The sequence below is a fragment of the Hesperophylax consimilis genome, unplaced genomic scaffold (assembly GCF_061612785.1).
Source record: "Hesperophylax consimilis isolate HC1 unplaced genomic scaffold, BYU_Hcon_1.0 scaffold_186, whole genome shotgun sequence".
Lineage (NCBI taxonomy): Eukaryota > Metazoa > Arthropoda > Insecta > Trichoptera > Limnephilidae > Hesperophylax > Hesperophylax consimilis.
This window is the reverse complement of record NW_028301399.1, coordinates 4,531-22,500: the sequence shown is the minus strand read 5'-3', so window position 1 is coordinate 22,500 and position 17,970 is coordinate 4,531. Positions and strand designations below refer to the sequence as shown.

Genomic DNA, 17,970 nt, shown 5'->3' with positions numbered 1-17,970 from the left:
GCTCCTACTTCATCTTCGAGCAAGAAGGAGATCTCACCCATTTAAAGTTTGAGAATAGGTTGAGGCCATTTCGGCCCCAATGCCTCTAATCATTCGCTTTACCGGATGAGACTGTGCGAATGGCGGTCCGAAAACCGTCATGTTTCTCGAGCGCCAGCTATCCTGAGGGAAACTTCGGATGGAACCAGCTATTAGATAGTTCGATTAGTCTTTCGCCCCTATACCCAGTTCGGACGATCGATTTGCACGTCAGAATCGCTTCGGTCCTCCATCAGGGTTTCCCCTGACTTCGACCTGACCAGGCATAGTTCACCATCTTTCGGGTCCCAGCGTGTACGCTCTCAGTGCGTCTCGATAATCGCACGGGGGCTTTCTCGAAACGCCTCGGGAATGCGGCGGGGCGTCTGACGACGCCCGCGCATCTTCCCTGCGACCGGCTCGAGGCCGGCCTTTCACTTTCATTTCGCCTCTGGGTTTATCAGTGTTCCCAATGACTCGCGCACATGCTAGACTCCTTGGTCCGTGTTTCAAGACGGGTCCTGTGAGTGCCCAAAACAAAACCACCGCCGACCGGGACGCGTCCCGTCCGAGAGCGCGCCGCTAACGACGGACACCCGACGCGCGACACCCGCGACGCACTAGACGCCGGGGGCCACGCGAAGGACGCCGCTGCAGCGCGACGGACGCCCGCGAGGGGCGGACGCGATCCTCGTTCTCTACCGTCGCTGCGTAATGTACGCCGCGGCCGTGGACACCGCGGCTCCGCCTCGCAGAGCGAGACGGGTCAACCGCACGGCGCATTCGACCGCGGCGCGACGGGTCGCGGTGTTATACTAAGGGAGAAGTGCACGCGCTCCGGGAGCCTGACGGCGCACCCGCGCACCCACCGCCCCGACCCGAAAGCCGAAGGCGAAGGTTTGCGCGAGGCGCGAGCCCCGACGGAAGACACGATGAATCTCCCCGTTCGCTCGTTTGAGTTCCACAGGTTTACCCCTGAACGGTTTCACGTACTCTTTAACTCTCTCTTCAAAGTTCTTTTCAACTTTCCCTCACGGTACTTGTTCGCTATCGGTCTCGTGGTAGTATTTAGCCTTAGATGGAGTTTACCACCCACTTAGGGCTGCACTCTCAAGCAACCCGACTCTAGGGAGAGAGACCGTCGCGGCCGGCTACCGTCACCACGGGCCTGGCACCCTCTGCGGGTAAGCGGGCCCCGTTCAAGATGAACTTGGACAGGCAGCCGTGACTAATGACCGCGCGTGTATGTATAACTCTCCTCCCGAACGCTACATTTCCCGGCGGCCCGCCGGGGCCGCAGGATTCAGCGCTGGGCTCTTCCCGTTTCGCTCGCCGCTACTCGGGGAATCCTCGTTAGTTTCTTTTCCTCCGCTTACTGATATGCTTAAGTTCGGCGGGTGATCTCTCCTGATTTGAGGTCGACAACAAAAATTTTATAAATTCGAGAAGTACGCAAAGCAAGTGTGCGCGTATTCTCGCCCGTGCAGACTCTGTCAAGCGGGCGCGAAACCGACGAGCGTCCGCGGAGGTGCGCGCGGCCGAGAGCGCGAAGATCGCCCCGGACAGCCGACCGCTCGCGCGGTAGACTGCCCAGTTTTCAGCGTCGTCGCTAGCTCAAGGCTCGCACGCGTTCCTCCGCGTTTGGTATAACGCAAGCGGAAATCGCGCGCATCGAGAGAGCACTTCGTCAAATTTAACCGGACGCCGAGGTCCCGGCGCGCGTCTCCGAGGAGACGACGCGCGCGGGCCCCGGCGACGCCGGCAACGCTCGCTCTGCGCGCCCCCGTCCGAGGACGGGGGCGAGAGAACAGTCTGGTCGCATTGTGTGCGCGACCCTCAAACAGGAGTGGTCCGTCGACAAACTACGTCTTGCTCGGACCGCAATGTGCGTTCGAAATGTCGATGCTCATGTGTCCTGCAGTTCACACTCTGACGCTCATTTAGCTGCGTTCTTCATCGACCCACGAGCCGAGTGATCCGCCGTTCAGGGTAATAATGATAACAAACATAAATAGATACGTTTTAGTTTTCGGTTTTTACAATTTGGTTTGCGTTTTCGAAATGTTTATAATTCCATTCGACAAAAAGATTAATTTTGTACCGCCGCCTTCACGGCGACGGGTAAAATTTCACCGGACGAGCGGATAGAGGACGAAGCCCTCCTCCGCTCGACGCCGGCGGTTCTCGGTTCGCATCGGCGCCCTCGGGCGATCTCCGACGCAGTAATTTAGCATTCGTTCGATTATGGTATATATGTATAATATATGTTTTGTTTCATAATAATATTTCATATCATGGAAAGCGCAAACATTAAACACAGGAAATGATCCTTCCGCAGGTTCACCTACGGAAACCTTGTTACGACTTTTACTTCCTCTAAATGATCAAATTCGGTCAAACTTTCCGACGCGTCGGATGCCCGTGAGAGCTTCCGCGCACCAGTCCGAAGACCTCACCAAATCATCCATCGGTAGTAGCGACGGGCGGTGTGTACAAAGGGCAGGGACGCAATCAACGCGAGCTGGTGACTCGCTTTTACTAGGAATTCCTCGTTCATGGGGGAGAATTGCAAACCCCAATCCCTATCACGAAGGGGTTTCATCGGGTTACCCGGGCCGTTAGGCCAAGGAGGACACGCTGATCCCTTCAGTGTAGCGCGCGTGCGGCCCAGGACATCTAAGGGCATCACAGACCTGCTATTGCTCAATCTCGTGCGGCTATATATACCGCCGGTCCCTCTAAGAAGATTTTCATTGTACGCCGGTAGTGAAGACCGCGAAACGCACGACCCCGACGCGCGAACGCCGAAGCCGCGCGCACACGGACCCTCGTGATACCGGTTGCACGTCTATTTAATAGGCTAGAGTTACGTTCGTTACCGGAATTAACCTGACAAATCGCTCCACCAACTAAGAGCGGCCATGCACCACCACCCACCGAATCGAGAAAGAGCTGTTAATCCGTCAATCCTTCCAGTGTCCGGGCCTGGTGAGTTTTCCCGTGTTGAGTCGAATTAAGCCGCAGGCTCCACTCCTGGTGGTGCCCTTCCGTCAATTCCTTTAAGTTTCAGCTTTGCAACCATACTCCCCCCGGAGCCCGAAAGCTTTGGTTTCCCGGGAGCTGCCCACCGGGTTAAAATTATGAAACTTCGGCGGATCGCTGGCTGGCATCATTTATGGTTAGAACTACAGCGGTATCTAATCGCCTTCGAACCTCTAACTTTCGTTCTTGATTAATGAAAACACCTTTGGCAAATGCTTTCGCTTTAGTCCGTCTTGCGACGATCCAAGAATTTCACCTCTAACGTCTCAATACGAATGCCCCCAGTCGTCCCTATTAATCATTACCTCTGGTATCAGAAAGCCAACAAAACAGAACCGAGGTCCTATTCTATTATTCCATGCGTACAATATTCAGGCAAGTGTTAGCCCGCTTTGAGCACTCTAATTTGTTCAAAGTAAACAGCCGCGACGGCCCGCCTCGGTGCGCGGCCGACCGTGAGGCCGACCGACACACGCCGGCGGTGGACGCACCGGCGAGAAGCCCCGCAGACGTGCCTGTCGTACCGCATTCGGTAGACCGACACCGCAGGACACAATTTCAACTACGAGCTTTTTAACCGCAACAACTTTAGTATATGCTATTGGAGCTGGAATTACCGCGGCTGCTGGCACCAGACTTGCCCTCCAATGGATCCTCATTAAAGGATTTAAAGTGTAATCATTCCGATCACGAGGCCTCGGACGAGTCCCGTATCGTTATTTTTCGTCACTACCTCCCCGTGCCGGGAGTGGGTAATTTGCGCGCCTGCTGCCTTCCGTGGATGTGGTAGCCGTTTCTCAGGCTCCCTCTCCGGAATCGAACCCTGATTCCCCGTTACCCGTGACAACCATGGTAGTCGCATAAACTACCATCGACAGTTGATAAGGCAGACATTTGAAAGATGCGTCGCCGGTGCTAGACCGTGCGATCAGCTCAAAGTTATCTAGAGTCATCTCGAATGGCGACGGACGGGGCGCGAACCCCGCCGCCGATTGGTTTTTGATCTAATAAAAGCATTCCTCCCGTTACCGGTCAGAACCTCGTTTGCATGTATTAGCTCTAGAATTGCCACAGTTATCCAAGTAACCGTGTACGATCTAAGGAACCAAAACTGATATATTGAGCCATTCGCGGTTTCACCTTAATTCGGCTTTTACTGAGACTTGCATGGCTTAGTCTTTGAGACAAGCATATGATTACTGGCAGGATCAACCAGGGAGCTGCACCACCGTCGGAGGGTTTTTAATCCTCCGAACGACAGAGGCCCGCCCTCGCGTAGAGGGCGCGGACAACACGGCGTTAAAGAACACGCGACGGAGTCACCCGCACGAGTCACGCTCATTATGCGTACCGCTATATTCTCCCGCTCGGCGACCGTCGCTAGACGAAAGCTCCGCGGGAAAATTTTTGCTTCAAACGAAGAAAGCGCGCGTAGGACGGCTCCCGCCCGAGAGAGAGAGACCGCACCCGCGACGACGCTATCGTCCGATTTATAATTCCCATTCGTAAAACGTGTACACCGAAAGCGCACGCCTTTGGCGAGGCAACAGTGAGACGGGGATAAAATCCTCCGCCTTTGCTTTTGAAAATTCTGCTCGCGCGGAACTCCAGAGTCAAAACATGAGCGCGAACGCCGCGCAGAAGCGGGCGTCACGTAGTTTCTCGCAAATAACACCGCCGACACGACCGATAGGCCGCCGCAGTTTGCGAACGCCGTGCATCGAGAGCCCGCCACACTCGGCGGGCACAAAGCTGTGCCGGGTCGCGTTCTCGCTCGGGACGGCGCCGAGCGCGATGCGCCCGCTCCGACCCCTCGAAGGCGCGCAGGCGGCCGGGCCGTCGGGCCTCGGGCGGCTCGCGAAACCGGGCACAAGGCGCTCGGTCTCGGTAAATAAATTTACTCTCGTCACTTACTTTCGTATTCGCATTTTGGAAATTTTAAATTATTTCATTTAATCGATGATACCGACCGACCGTTCCCGGTGAGTTTAAAAAAACTTAATACAGAGGTACGTAGTTATTTCAAATTTACACAATAAGAACATATTTCAAATAAAAATAAAAACTTAACATAGATATAATAATAATAATAATAAATAACTAACATAACTAACTAAATATATAACTAACAGATCGAGCGATTAGTCATAATAGAACCGATATAGTTTTACATGACAAAATTTTTAAAAATAACTTATATCATCGATGTCGCTATTCCGAATTCCTGTAATATTCAAAAATCTGTTAGTGAAAAAATAAGAAAATACACAGATTTAGGAAATGAGAAAAAAAGAATTTGGCATTCTCAGACTATAAAAATATTACCATTCGTTATTTCGGCTACCGGCATTATACCTAGCTCTCTTATTAAAAATTTAGGCGTATTAGATCTATCAAAAAATTTATATATAAAGATGCAAAAGTCGGTCATTTTGAATACATGTAGGATAACAAAAGATTTTTTTAAATGTTTATGTTGAGGGATCTGTAGGATTTATTTATAGGCCCCGTTAGGAGTTCTACCGAGCCGAACCCTCCGATATGAAAATATCTGGAGTCGGTGAATTATTTTCCCATTTGATCTCTGTTGAGTTGACGTGTTGTTCTTGTATTGTTTTGTATTTATTTTACTTTTTTAAATTTAAATTCCATTGACAAAGATCAATTTTTTGCTAATAAGTATTGGCAAAAAATTTTTATTGGCATAAAATTATATTGGCAGAAGATTTTATTGGCATCAAATTTTATTGGCAGAAAATTTTATTGGCCTAAAATTTTATTGGCATAAAATTATATTGGCAGAAAATTTTATTGGCATCAAATTTTATTGGCATCAAATTTTATTGGCAGAAAATTTTATTGGCATAAATTTTAATGGCAAAAATTTTTGTCAATTTATCTATTTGCAAAAATTGTAATCGCACCTAACCTGACCTGACCTAACCTAACCTAACCTAACCTAACCTAACCTAACCTAACCTAACCTAACCTAACCTAACCTAACCTAACCTAACCTAACCTAACCTAACCTAACCTAACCTAACCTAACCTAACCCAACCTAACCTAACCTAACCTAACCAAACCTAACCTAACCTAACCTAACCAAACCTAACTTAACCTAACCTAACCTAACCTAACCTAACCTAACCTAACCTAACCTAACCAAACCTAACCTAACCTAACCTAACCTAACCTAACCTAACCTAACCTAACCTAACCTAACCTAACCTAACCTAACCTAACCTAACCTAACCTACACTAACCCAACCTAACCTAACCTAACCTAACCTAACCTAACCTAACCTAACCTAACCTAACCTAACCTAACCTAACCTAACCTAACCTAACCTAACCTAACCTAACCTAACCTAACCTAACCTAACCTAACCTAACCTAACCTGATACATAAAGTAAATTCACCCGGCACCCACAAGACTAGGCAACATTTTAGAATTTATTCTGTTGAGTTAAAAAAAAAAGAAAACTTAATAGACGACATTGAAATTAAATCAAATAAATTCATATTTACACGTACATTTTTTAAAAATATATTCAATTAAAAATTAACATTTTTACCTCTACAAGAGTCCAAAAACACTCGTCTGTGAAGTGTAAAAAAAATAATAATAAAATTTTACTTTTAAAACATATGTAAATAGGAGAAAAAAAAAATCATAACAAAACATATAAAGTGAAGAGATTTTTGTATATTTATACATAAGTACATACATACATACATACATACATACATACATAGTAAGAAAACGATTTTAAAAGGGATTCGAATAAAACAAAATTCACCGACTATTACAGACCGCGATGCGCCCGCTCCGACTCCTCGACTGCGCTCAGACGGACGCCCGGGCGGTCGGGCCTCTCGCGGAACCGGCCGCAGTAGCGCGAGCCGCGTCGCCTCATCTCCGGCCGTCTGCCCGACTGCTCACGCTCGGTCTCGAAAAAATAAATTTACCCTCGTCGCTCACGTCTTCTCACTATCGAAATGTTAAATTATACATACATACATACATACATACATACATACATACATACATACATACATGATAAGAAAAACTAAAAAATAAACATTTTCACACTGAGGGCCATTAAGTGCGGCCCGTTTACTCCCGCCGTTTACCCCGCGGCTACCACCCGAAATGAGATCCTCTCAGCTCCGCTCCGGTCCCAATGCTCCCGTAACATTTAAATTTTTTATTCTACGCTGCAAGAATGACGTTCCGAATTAGATTCCGAAATAAAAATCTATAAAAATAAATAAATTACAATTTCACATTGAGGGCCATTAAGTGCGGCCCGTTTACTCCCGCCGTTTTACCCGCGGCTATCATCCGAAATGAGATCTTGTCAGCTCCGGTCCCAATGCTCCCGAAACCTTTAAATTTAATATTCTACACTAAGAATGGCGTTCCGAATTAGATTCTGAAATAAAATACGTCAAAAAAAAAAGTTTTTTTTTTTTTTTTTTCTTTTAAATCACACCGTGCCCGGGGCAAATGGCGTCATCGGGTGCGTCGCAGTTACTCCCGCCGTCCACCCCGCGGCCGCTACTCGATATCAGATCCCACTCATCGCCGGCCCCGCTGCACCGAACCGCGGCTAAATTTATTATTCTACACTAAAAATGACGTTATGAGTTCGATTCTGAAATTTAAAAAAAAATAAATATTTTATTTTTAAATAAGAAAATTTTGAAAACACTTTGAGGGCCGTTAAGTGCGTTCCAGTTACTCCCGCGCTTTACCCGCGCCCGCCGCTCTGAATTGCATTCCCTCACCTCCTGACGAAAATGATTTATTTAATTTATTAATTATCGAAGACAATATTACCGATTTCTAAACGAAAATCTGAAACAGAAAAATCAGAAAAGGATACGGTCACATCTAGGACTGATTTTTTTTTTTTTTATTATTTTGGTGATTTTTCTCTTTCAGATTTTCTTTTAGAATTCGCTAATATTATCTTCGATAATTAAATATTACAATATTAGGTTTTACTCAGTAAAGTTATTCCAAAAAAATAAATAATTACTATTATTATTATTTATAATTTTTATTCACACATAAATATGACACTTAGGTACACAGCATAAGAAGAATAATAACAAAAAACCTAATTTTCCCCGAAACCGCTACGCCATCTATCGTCTACAATGTTTTGAACTCATCAAAAGACGAAAAAAAAGAAGAAAGGTTTGTGAATTGATTTCTTTTTTCGATATCATACTACAAGTCGTAAGTTGGGTTTCTATATTATATTGATCGGCGACCGGATAAATCATCAAAATGATAATTCATCACATATTTAAAAAGTTATGTAAAGTCATGGAAAGTGATGAATCAAAAACTTTTTTTTACTGGGTTAAGTAGGTTAGGTTAGGTCAGGTTAGGTTAGGTTGGGTTAGGTTAGGTTAGGTTAGGTAAGGTTAGGTTAGGTTAGGTTTAAACAAATCATCGTTTTTAATGATTCTATATCACTTTTTTAAAAGTGTGTTGAACAGTCACCGTGTTGAGTTAGCATGGAACCATATTGATCATAAATTTTATATATAATCATAATACATAGGGCGACTGAAGAAAGCCACACTAAGTTTATCGAAAACCGCCACGAGTGTCGATGAAATAAATAAATAAATAAATTAATTAAAATTAAAAGAAAATCGATAAATGCAATCAGGTTGCATGATAAATCACCACAATGACAACAGAACACACATTGAAAAAGTGATATGAAGTCATTAAAAGTGATGAAACAAAAATTGGGTTAAATACTTATACTCGTAACCTATTCAACCTAGTTTTTGTTTCATCACTTTTCATGACCTCACATCGCCGTTTAAAGGTTTGTTGAATTTTTGATTTTGACGATTTATCCGGTCACTAACCCCTAACCTAACCAGAATACGGGACACGTCTCCATCGTCTTTTTTTTTTCGAAAATTCGGTTAAAAAAAAAAAATAACATTCTGGAGGAGAACCACCACTTTCTTGCCCTGTTTTAGGTACTGACAGTACCCCTTCAGAGCAACAACTCGGAAACTGCTTTTAAATTTAACTGAAACTGTAATGAAACATTCTTTATGGGCATTCTGGTAATCATGTACCGCTTCTGTTGCGGTTATCATCTGGGCTCGCTCCACATGAATTAACATACACTTTACGCATTGAAAGAGTCCATAAATTTTTTTTAAGGTTTTTTTATTCTCGCGGCTCTATGGACGTTACCCTTGGCTTTACCCATCGATTTATATATTAGGCATGACCAATTACCACTCCCTAGAGACAAGTAGAGGTATTGCTTTGCTTAAATATTTTTTTCAACTAATAAACGATCACTTATCTAATAATGATATACTGGCCCAATTATTTTTTTTTTGTACCAGAGTCTCACTCTCGAGGACGTCATAACAATGACGTCTTCTATATAGTAGAGCGAGCCGCACTAATTTATTTATAAACTCACGAGAGCTACGTGCTTTTTGAATGCGGTAGATAAAAAAATAGATTTTTATTTTTTGTGTCCTATAGCGCATTTGCGAGATTTTTGGAATTGCATATACACTGCATAAATGGTACAATTATGGCTATTTTACTTGTAATTGTTATAAATAAATGTACAAATTATATAAATAAATACATACCTAACCCCCGTTTCTTATTTTCGGCATTCGGAGTGGTTGAGGGTGCAATGGCAAGGCCATTTCCTGGTTATCAGCTGAAAACGGGATACGCCGAGCAGTATCTTGTTCTGATCCAACTTCACTGTCCGAGTCAATGGTCAATTGTTCCCTGTGGGACTTCCTTTTTAGAGGGTCAAGCAGTAGGCGATGTGGAGGAAATTAGTTCATGAATCTTTTTCATAAGGTTTTTTTCACGGTCCCCCAAAGGATCTCCAGGATTCCTGGTGGAGCCATCGGAATCCTCCGACGAAACCGGAACAGACGCCATTTACACTGAAAAATGTCAAGACAATTGAAGAAAAGTCAAAATTAAAAGTAAAAAAAACGTTTTGGAGCAAATTGTATGTATGTAACATTTCAATGTTAACTTTTTTTTTCTAATTTCTAAATTTTAAAAAAGGGACATATGGGAATGTGGTAAATCCGCGCGATAACTTCACAATCGGAGGACGAGGCGTTCGGCCACCTAGAGAGAGTCACAGTTACTACCGCCGCTAATCCGCTTTAAAAAAAAAATCGCATAAAAAAAGCCCCCGAGGCACACTCCATTCGAGTGTCCCTCGGTGGGTGTTGTGAAAAGAATGTACGTACGTACGTATGTATGTATGTATGTATGTATGTAACATTTCAATGTTAACTTTTTTTTTCTTTTCCGTTCGTGAAACTCTCAAACACGCTAAAACCGTCACGAGTGCCGGGGACTTTGAAAAAAAAAAAAATTGCAAAAAAAAAGCGCGAACGAACGCGCGCACAAGCGTAGAGGACGGGGGCGCGTCACGTTTCACACGTGACACGCTCCGTCGTCCGTACGCTTGTACGACACGCTCGCTCGCGCTAGGCCGCAAACAGCAGCAGCATGGGGGGGCCGACGCTCCGTGGAGACGATCGGACGAATCTCTTGGCGTAGGGCTGAGTCTCAACGGATCGCAGCATGACGCTGCTCTACCGGGCACAACACCCTGCCAGGTACGAAGGTCGTCTGCGGACGATTCCGAGTTCCGACGTCGAACTTAAGCTTGGTCAGAGGCGGGGCGCCATCGCGCCGGGACATTTAACCACGTTGCGCAGTGCTCGCCTCGCCTCGTCGGGCTTCGACGGAGGCCCCCGCGGACGGGGGCCGCCTGATAGATGTCACATTGTTTAGAGAGCCTTTCGACTCGCGGAACTCACATCACGTATCACCGCCCGATTTGCCTAGGCGGGATACGGCCTTAGAGGCGTTTCAGGCCTAATCCTGTGGATGGTAGCATCGCACCACCGGCCGGTCGACCGAGTGCGTGAACCAAATGTCCAAAACTGCCGTTCCTCTCGTACTGAGCAGTATTACTATCGCAATGATCGGTCATCAGTAGGGTAAAACTAACCTGTCTCACGACGGTCTAAACCCAGCTCACGTTCCCTTTTGATGGGTGAACAATCCAACGCTTGGCGAATTCTGCTTCGCAATGATAGGAAGAGCCGACATCGAAGGATCAAAAAGCGGCGTCGCTATGAACGCTTGGCCGCCACAAGCCAGTTATCCCTGTGGTAACTTTTCTGGCACCTCTCGCTAAAAACTCTTTATACGAAAGGATCGATAGGCCGTGGCTTTCGCAGTCTCTATGCATACTGAACATCGTGATCAAACCAGCTTTTGCCCTTTTGCTCGACGCGAGATTTCCGGCCTCGCTGAGCTGGTCTTAGGACACCTGCGTTATTCTTTGACAGATGTACCGCCCCAGTCAAACTCCCCGCCTGGCAGTGTCCTCAGAACGGATCACGCGGGGAAATGCGGCGACGCGACGGAACGAACGGCGGCGCACTTGCGCACGCACACCGCCCGAGACCCGCCGCGGCTCGCCGCCCCGTACACGTTTGGCGCGAAAAACCCGTGACGCGCGGCATTAACGCCGGCGCACGCCCTCCGCCCAACTGAGTAAGTAACGAAACGATGAAAGTAGTGGTATTTCACGTTTGGAGGAATTGCTCCCGCCTCCCACTTATTCTGCACCCCTCATGTCACCTTACAATACCAGACTAGAGTCAAGCTCAACAGGGTCTTCTTTCCCCGCTGATTCTCCCAAGCCCGTTCCCTTGGCAGTGGTTTCGCTAGATAGTAGATAGGGACAGATGGGAATCTCGTTAATCCATTCATGCGCGTCACTAATTAGATGACGAGGCATTTGGCTACCTTAAGAGAGTCATAGTTACTCCCGCCGTTTACCCGCGCTTAATTGAATTTCTTCACATTGACATTCAGAGCACTGGGCAGAAATCACATTGCGTCAACACCCGCGAGGGCCATCGCAATGCTTTGTTTTAATTAGACAGTCGGATTCCCCTTGTCCGTGCCAGTTCTGAGTTGACCGTCGTCCGGCGGCCGTACAGGTAACCGAGCGTGCGCGAACACGCCGGCACCACACAGCGAGGAAGATCCGAGGGGAGGCCAAGGCGAGGCGCCGGGTGACGGAGATCCACACCCGCGCGGCACCCGAGGGCACCACGCGGGGAGACCCCGCCCGGCTTCCACGTCTCGGCCGATGACCTCTTCCCGACCAGGCCCGACACGCCACGGCCCTCAGAGCCAATCCTTATCCCGAAGTTACGGATCCAACTTGCCGACTTCCCTTACCTACATTATTCTATCGGCTAGAGGCTCTTCACCTTGGAGACCTGCTGCGGATATGGGTACGAGCCGGCGCGACATCTCCGCGTATCCCTCACCTGAATTTTCAAGGTCCGAGGGGCCGATCCGGACACCGCCGCATCGGCGATGCTCTTCGCGTCCCGAGCCCTATCTCCCCGCTATGGGATTCCAGGGCGCTCGAACGCTCAGGCAGAAAAGATAACTCTCTCCGGATCTCCCGTCGGCGTCTTCAGGCCACTTTGGGTTACCCCGACGAACTCTCTTGCGAGGGAACGATTTTTAAGACGGTTCCGCAGCCGGGTTCCGGAACTGCAACCGGATTCCCTTTCGCCCGACGGGTGTACTTTTAAGAAAACAATCTTTAGTAAAATCGTATAACTTTACACCATCATCAACATCGGATTTCTCCTAGGGCTTAGGATCGACTAACTCGCGTGCAACGGCTGTTAACGCGAAACCCTTCTCCACATCAGCCCTCAAGGACCTCGCTTGAGTATTTGCTACTACCACCAAGATCTGCGCCGACGGAGGCTCCAGGCGGGCTCACGCCCAGACCCTTCTGCGCACACCGCCGCGGCCATCCTACTCGTTGCGGCTTCAAAACGATCGCACGGCCGGAGCCGCACGAACGCCCCGCTTGCCTGCAACGGTCGAGTATAGGCTGAACGCTACAGCGCCATCCATTTTCAGGGCTGGTTGCTTCGGCAGGTGAGTTGTTACACACTCCTTAGCGGATTCCGACTTCCATGGCCACCGTCCTGCTGTCCTGAGCGACCAACGCCTTTTATGGTATCCGATGAGCGTTCATTGGGCGCCTTAACTCGACGTTTGGTTCATCCCACAGCGCCAGTTCTGCTTACCAAAATTGGCCCACTTGGCACTCCCATCCGAGCTCCTACTTCATCTTCGAGCAAGAAGGAGATCTCACCCATTTAAAGTTTGAGAATAGGTTGAGGCCATTTCGGCCCCAATGCCTCTAATCATTCGCTTTACCGGATGAGACTGTGCGAATGGCGGTCCGAAAACCGTCATGTTTCTCGAGCGCCAGCTATCCTGAGGGAAACTTCGGATGGAACCAGCTATTAGATAGTTCGATTAGTCTTTCGCCCCTATACCCAGTTCGGACGATCGATTTGCACGTCAGAATCGCTTCGGTCCTCCATCAGGGTTTCCCCTGACTTCGACCTGACCAGGCATAGTTCACCATCTTTCGGGTCCCAGCGTGTACGCTCTCAGTGCGTCTCGATAATCGCACGGGGGCTTTCTCGAAACGCCTCGGGAATGCGGCGGGGCGTCTGACGACGCCCGCGCATCTTCCCTGCGACCGGCTCGAGGCCGGCCTTTCACTTTCATTTCGCCTCTGGGTTTATCAGTGTTCCCAATGACTCGCGCACATGCTAGACTCCTTGGTCCGTGTTTCAAGACGGGTCCTGTGAGTGCCCAAAACAAAACCACCGCCGACCGGGACGCGTCCCGTCCGAGAGCGCGCCGCTAACGACGGACACCCGACGCGCGACACCCGCGACGCACTAGACGCCGGGGGCCACGCGAAGGACGCCGCTGCAGCGCGACGGACGCCCGCGAGGGGCGGACGCGATCCTCGTTCTCTACCGTCGCTGCGTAATGTACGCCGCGGCCGTGGACACCGCGGCTCCGCCTCGCAGAGCGAGACGGGTCAACCGCACGGCGCATTCGACCGCGGCGCGACGGGTCGCGGTGTTATACTAAGGGAGAAGTGCACGCGCTCCGGGAGCCTGACGGCGCACCCGCGCACCCACCGCCCCGACCCGAAAGCCGAAGGCGAAGGTTTGCGCGAGGCGCGAGCCCCGACGGAAGACACGATGAATCTCCCCGTTCGCTCGTTTGAGTTCCACAGGTTTACCCCTGAACGGTTTCACGTACTCTTTAACTCTCTCTCTTCAAAGTTCTTTTCAACTTTCCCTCACGGTACTTGTTCGCTATCGGTCTCGTGGTAGTATTTAGCCTTAGATGGAGTTTACCACCCACTTAGGGCTGCACTCTCAAGCAACCCGACTCTAGGGAGAGAGACCGTCGCGGCCGGCTACCGTCACCACGGGCCTGGCACCCTCTGCGGGTAAGCGGGCCCCGTTCAAGATGAACTTGGACAGGCAGCCGTGACTAATGACCGCGCGTGTATGTATAACTCTCCTCCCGAACGCTACATTTCCCGGCGGCCCGCCGGGGCCGCAGGATTCAGCGCTGGGCTCTTCCCGTTTCGCTCGCCGCTACTCGGGGAATCCTCGTTAGTTTCTTTTCCTCCGCTTACTGATATGCTTAAGTTCGGCGGGTGATCTCTCCTGATTTGAGGTCGACAACAAAAATTTTATAAATTCGAGAAGTACGCAAAGCAAGTGTGCGCGTATTCTCGCCCGTGCAGACTCTGTCAAGCGGGCGCGAAACCGACGAGCGTCCGCGGAGGTGCGCGCGGCCGAGAGCGCGAAGATCGCCCCGGACAGCCGACCGCTCGCGCGGTAGACTGCCCAGTTTTCAGCGTCGTCGCTAGCTCAAGGCTCGCACGCGTTCCTCCGCGTTTGGTATAACGCAAGCGGAAATCGCGCGCATCGAGAGAGCACTTCGTCAAATTTAACCGGACGCCGAGGTCCCGGCGCGCGTCTCCGAGGAGACGACGCGCGCGGGCCCCGGCGACGCCGGCAACGCTCGCTCTGCGCGCCCCCGTCCGAGGACGGGGGCGAGAGAACAGTCTGGTCGCATTGTGTGCGCGACCCTCAAACAGGAGTGGTCCGTCGACAAACTACGTCTTGCTCGGACCGCAATGTGCGTTCGAAATGTCGATGCTCATGTGTCCTGCAGTTCACACTCTGACGCGCATTTAGCTGCGTTCTTCATCGACCCACGAGCCGAGTGATCCGCCGTTCAGGGTAATAATGATAACAAACATAAATAGATACGTTTTAGTTTTCGGTTTTTACAATTTGGTTTGCGTTTTCGAAATGTTTATAATTCCATTCGACAAAAAGATTAATTTTGTACCGCCGCCTTCACGGCGACGGGTAAAATTTCACCGGACGAGCGGATAGAGGACGAAGCCCTCCTCCGCTCGACGCCGGCGGTTCTCGGTTCGCATCGGCGCCCTCGGGCGATCTCCGACGCAGTAATTTAGCATTCGTTCGATTATGGTATATATGTATAATATATGTTTTGTTTCATAATAATATTTCATATCATGGAAAGCGCAAACATTAAACACAGGAAATGATCCTTCCGCAGGTTCACCTACGGAAACCTTGTTACGACTTTTACTTCCTCTAAATGATCAAATTCGGTCAAACTTTCCGACGCGTCGGATGCCCGTGAGAGCTTCCGCGCACCAGTCCGAAGACCTCACCAAATCATCCATCGGTAGTAGCGACGGGCGGTGTGTACAAAGGGCAGGGACGCAATCAACGCGAGCTGGTGACTCGCTTTTACTAGGAATTCCTCGTTCATGGGGGAGAATTGCAAACCCCAATCCCTATCACGAAGGGGTTTCATCGGGTTACCCGGGCCGTTAGGCCAAGGAGGACACGCTGATCCCTTCAGTGTAGCGCGCGTGCGGCCCAGGACATCTAAGGGCATCACAGACCTGCTATTGCTCAATCTCGTGCGGCTATATATACCGCCGGTCCCTCTAAGAAGATTTTCATTGTACGCCGGTAGTGAAGACCGCGAAACGCACGAGACCCCGACGCGCGAACGCCGAAGCCGCGCGCACACGGACCCTCGTGATACCGGTTGCACGTCTATTTAATAGGCTAGAGTTACGTTCGTTACCGGAATTAACCTGACAAATCGCTCCACCAACTAAGAGCGGCCATGCACCACCACCCACCGAATCGAGAAAGAGCTGTTAATCCGTCAATCCTTCCAGTGTCCGGGCCTGGTGAGTTTTCCCGTGTTGAGTCGAATTAAGCCGCAGGCTCCACTCCTGGTGGTGCCCTTCCGTCAATTCCTTTAAGTTTCAGCTTTGCAACCATACTCCCCCCGGAGCCCGAAAGCTTTGGTTTCCCGGGAGCTGCCCACCGGGTTAAAATTATGAAACTTCGGCGGATCGCTGGCTGGCATCATTTATGGTTAGAACTACAGCGGTATCTAATCGCCTTCGAACCTCTAACTTTCGTTCTTGATTAATGAAAACACCTTTGGCAAATGCTTTCGCTTTAGTCCGTCTTGCGACGATCCAAGAATTTCACCTCTAACGTCTCAATACGAATGCCCCCAGTCGTCCCTATTAATCATTACCTCTGGTATCAGAAAGCCAACAAAACAGAACCGAGGTCCTATTCTATTATTCCATGCGTACAATATTCAGGCAAGTGTTAGCCCGCTTTGAGCACTCTAATTTGTTCAAAGTAAACAGCCGCGACGGCCCGCCTCGGTGCGCGGCCGACCGTGAGGCCGACCGACACACGCCGGCGGTGGACGCACCGGCGAGAAGCCCCGCAGACGTGCCTGTCGTACCGCATTCGGTAGACCGACACCGCAGGACACAATTTCAACTACGAGCTTTTTAACCGCAACAACTTTAGTATATGCTATTGGAGCTGGAATTACCGCGGCTGCTGGCACCAGACTTGCCCTCCAATGGATCCTCATTAAAGGATTTAAAGTGTAATCATTCCGATCACGAGGCCTCGGACGAGTCCCGTATCGTTATTTTTCGTCACTACCTCCCCGTGCCGGGAGTGGGTAATTTGCGCGCCTGCTGCCTTCCGTGGATGTGGTAGCCGTTTCTCAGGCTCCCTCTCCGGAATCGAACCCTGATTCCCCGTTACCCGTGACAACCATGGTAGTCGCATAAACTACCATCGACAGTTGATAAGGCAGACATTTGAAAGATGCGTCGCCGGTGCTAGACCGTGCGATCAGCTCAAAGTTATCTAGAGTCATCTCGAATGGCGACGGACGGGGCGCGAACCCCGCCGCCGATTGGTTTTTGATCTAATAAAAGCATTCCTCCCGTTACCGGTCAGAACCTCGTTTGCATGTATTAGCTCTAGAATTGCCACAGTTATCCAAGTAACCGTGTACGATCTAAGGAACCAAAACTGATATATTGAGCCATTCGCGGTTTCACCTTAATTCGGCTTTTACTGAGACTTGCATGGCTTAGTCTTTGAGACAAGCATATGATTACTGGCAGGATCAACCAGGGAGCTGCACCACCGTCGGAGGGTTTTTAATCCTCCGAACGACAGAGGCCCGCCCTCGCGTAGAGGGCGCGGACAACACGGCGTTAAAGAACACGCGACGGAGTCACCCGCACGAGTCACGCTCATTATGCGTACCGCTATATTCTCCCGCTCGGCGACCGTCGCTAGACGAAAGCTCCGCGGGAAAATTTTTGCTTCAAACGAAGAAAGCGCGCGTAGGACGGCTCCCGCCCGAGAGAGAGAGACCGCACCCGCGACGACGCTATCGTCCGATTTATAATTCCCATTCGTAAAACGTGTACACCGAAAGCGCACGCCTTTGGCGAGGCAACAGTGAGACGGGGATAAAATCCTCCGCCTTTGCTTTTGAAAATTCTGCTCGCGCGGAACTCCAGAGTCAAAACATGAGCGCGAACGC

The 17,970-nt window shown here is 49.4% G+C and overlaps 6 non-coding genes across 6 annotated transcripts in view; all 6 read right to left on the bottom strand.

Annotated features, from left to right (window-relative positions):
• The window catches only part of LOC149408570 (large subunit ribosomal RNA), a 4,064-nt gene extending 2,625 nt beyond the window's left edge, over window positions 1–1,439 (bottom strand). Inside the window, exon 1 of the ribosomal RNA XR_016305497.1 lies at window positions 1–1,439. This exon is cut by the window's left edge and continues 2,625 nt beyond it. This is a non-coding gene — a ribosomal RNA (large subunit ribosomal RNA).
• Window positions 1,440–1,848: 409 nt separating this feature from the next.
• Window positions 1,849–2,010, bottom strand: LOC149408569 (5.8S ribosomal RNA). The gene has a single exon (XR_016305502.1). It is a non-coding gene; the product is annotated as a 5.8S ribosomal RNA (ribosomal RNA).
• Window positions 2,011–2,339: 329 nt separating this feature from the next.
• On the bottom strand, window positions 2,340–4,279 carry LOC149408568 (small subunit ribosomal RNA). The gene has a single exon (XR_016305503.1). It is a non-coding gene; the product is annotated as a small subunit ribosomal RNA (ribosomal RNA).
• Window positions 4,280–10,644: 6,365 nt separating this feature from the next.
• On the bottom strand, window positions 10,645–14,713 carry LOC149408567 (large subunit ribosomal RNA). The gene has a single exon (XR_016305499.1). It is a non-coding gene; the product is annotated as a large subunit ribosomal RNA (ribosomal RNA).
• Window positions 14,714–15,122: 409 nt separating this feature from the next.
• Window positions 15,123–15,284, bottom strand: LOC149408566 (5.8S ribosomal RNA). Its single transcript, XR_016305492.1, has one exon. It is a non-coding gene; the product is annotated as a 5.8S ribosomal RNA (ribosomal RNA).
• A 329-nt stretch (window positions 15,285–15,613) lies between these two features.
• Window positions 15,614–17,555, bottom strand: LOC149408565 (small subunit ribosomal RNA). The gene has a single exon (XR_016305496.1). It is a non-coding gene; the product is annotated as a small subunit ribosomal RNA (ribosomal RNA).
• Window positions 17,556–17,970: the final 415 nt, after the last annotated feature.